We start from the raw sequence: 3,162 nt of genomic DNA, 5'->3' as shown, positions 1-3,162 counted from the left end.
AATCCTTTGTTTAAGAACTCTGCACCTTATGATAGAGAGGGTTTAATATTGAGGTGGATCTCTATCTTCAGTTAATGTTTTTGTTGTTGTTTACTAATAACTTCTATTAAGAACTACAACAAACCCTGAATGTGACTTTGCTAATATATTTAGCTGGCTTATTTGGGTATGCACGTATGTTTTGAAACATACACAGAAAATAGAGGAAATGAGAGAATGCTCCAACAATTTGCAAAGTGTATGAACTGCGAAGATTTTCTTTTTTATAATTTCCGTTTTCTTCAGCTGTCAGGTTTAAGCCCCAAACATTTCTTATCCTGGGGTGTGGGGAATGGGGTGGGAATAAGAGCCCTTGCAGGCAGCCCAAGTTCATAGCTTTCCTTGGGCCCCTGACAGGGTGGGAAATACTTCGTTATTTGGGCAAGCTAATTAAAGACACTTGGTTTACCCTTGGTGAAATCCACAGCCCAGGAAGGTGGGAGGGAAAGGAAGTGAGAGTTTTACTTGCTGAACTTTTAAAAAATTAACTCTTTCTTTACCCTGGTATAGGCTTCCCTGGTAGCTCAGCTGGTAAAGAATCCACCTGCAATGCAGGAGACCCTGGTTCGATTCCTGGGTTGGGATAAATTACTTTGCAATCTGCAAATTGTTGGAATCATGGTTCTAACAGTACACGTGATTAATGGTCTCAGATCTCCTGCCAGAAAACATGCTGCTGCATCAAAGGAAGGGGGCAAATGTGTGGTAGGTAGTTTATGACGAAATGTTTTCTTCTGAAAACCAGAATAGAGGATGAATCACAGACTGGGGCTAAACATAGACTCCGGTGGGGGCCTGGAGGACATTTCTCTGGATAGCTCAACGAGAACTGGAGGCATTTAAATATTTTATGAATTCCTCATTAACATTTTTCCCAATAGAGAGAGAGAGAAAATCCTAGACTAAGGCAGTTGCAGCACCAGAGACATTAATGTAATTTGAGGCACCGTAACATATAAAAATGCCATGCTATATAAAAGACTTTAATTTGCCAAGCTCTGCTGGGCACAAGATGGTACCCGTCTACAGAAAAATCTTCCCCTTGAGCAGGAGAAAGTCATGTCATAGGCAGGAGAAATGGTGGATGTTCAGCATCTTGATTTGATACTGATGTTCTTTTGAGCCAGCAGAGGAAACATCCCACAGACAGATGCCCAGAGGAAAAGCATCAGGTTGCATGGGTCCTGGAATTAGCCATCTGGTTCTGACAGAGAGTCTCAGAAGGGGTGACTGGAAACTCCCGGCCTCTGACAACCCCTCTGATGGTTTCACATGGATCTCATTTCCTTTGACCCCACCAGAAGCCCAAATAGGAAACCTCCCGTCATTTCAAACTTGTTCTTCTCCGGCTTACTGTGCTCACATGAAGCACCATCAATCCCAACCCTGACTTTTCTGATCCCTCTGTTGGCTGCTTCCAGAGCTCCATCTTCTTTATTGCCTTGTCCAGACAGGCAGTGGCCTCTGCCTTGTGTCTCTCCCTGCCCTCCCCAGCCTTCCCCTGCTATCTTCGACATGCTCCTGAAGAAGTTTTCTTAAATGCAAATCCTATCATGTTCCTCTCTTGCTTAAAAATCACTGGTGGCACCTCATTGCCTGCCACAGTAATGGGAAAAATTGGCCCTAGAATAAATGTTGTTCTGGTCCCACCTAAAAAACTTGAAAGCAAGTCTCAGAAGATCAAATTCCTTCCAAGTAACTTAACTGAGTCCCAGGATATAGCTCAAAAATATTTAAAGAAAAAGCAAATCCAAGATTCAACAATATAAAATTCACATTATCTGGCATCCAATAAAAAATTATTAGTCATCAAAGAACTAGGACTATAAAATCCATAATGAGAAAAACTAATCAACAGAAACAGATACAGAAATGACACAGATTGAACCCACGCTTATATGGTTAATTAATTTATAATAAAAGAGGCAAGAACATACAATGGGGAAAAGACAGCCTCTTTAATAAGTGATGCTGGGAAAACTAGACAGCTACATGTGAGATTCAAACTGGACTGCCTTATTACACCATATACAAAAATAAACTCAAAATGGATTAAAGACTTAAATATAAGACCTGAAAGAAACCAAAAAACTCCTAGAAGAAAACATGGGCAGTATGGTTTTTGACATTGGTCTTAGCCATAATTTTTCTGGCTATGTCTCCTCAGGCAAGGGGAAGAAAAGTAAAAGCAAACAAATGGCACTACATCCAACTAAAAAGCTTGTGCATAGCCAAGGAAACCATCAACAAAACAAAAATACTGCTTACTGAGTGGGAAAAGATACTTGCAAATAATATATCCATAAGGGATTAATATTCAAAATATACAGAGAACTCCTACAAGTCAATATCAAAAAAAGACAAACAACCCAATTTAAAATGGGCAAAGGACCCGAATAGACGTTTTTCCAAAAGACATACAGATGGCCAACAGACACACGAAAAGATGCTCAGCATCTTGAATTATCAGGGAAATGCAAATCAAAACCACAATGAGACATCACTGTACACCTGTCAGAGTGTCTATTATAAAGAAGAAAACAAATAAATGTTGTATAGAATGTGGAGAAAAGGTAATTCTTGGGCACCGTCAGTGAGATCATAAATTGGTGCAGCCACTGTGGAAAACACTATGGAGATTCCTCAGAAAATTAAAAATAGAACTGCCATATGATGCCACAACTCCATTTTTGGATATTTATCCAAAGAAAGAAAAAACACTAGTTTGAAAAGTTACATGCATACATATGTTCATTTCAGTGTTATTTACAATAGCCAAGATGCAGAAACAATCTAAGTGTCCATTAATAGATGAATGGATAAAGATGTGAGACACACACATACATGTGTGAGCACACATAAACATGTACCTACACACTGGTGTATTACTGAGCCCTAAAAACAAATGGTATCTGGCTGTTTGTGATTATATGGATGGACCTAGAGGGTATTATGCTAAGTGAGTTAAGTCAGATGGAGAAAGACAAATACTGTATGATTTCACTTATATATGAAATCTAAAATACAAAACAAATGGACAGACATAACAAAACAAAAAGAGTCACAGATACAGAGAACAAACAGGTGATTGCAAGAGGAGAAAGGGGTTGGGGGAAGAAAGGA

The sequence above is a fragment of the Dama dama genome, chromosome 11 (assembly GCF_033118175.1).
Source record: "Dama dama isolate Ldn47 chromosome 11, ASM3311817v1, whole genome shotgun sequence".
Lineage (NCBI taxonomy): Eukaryota > Metazoa > Chordata > Mammalia > Artiodactyla > Cervidae > Dama > Dama dama.
Note: the sequence above shows the minus strand (reverse complement) of the source record.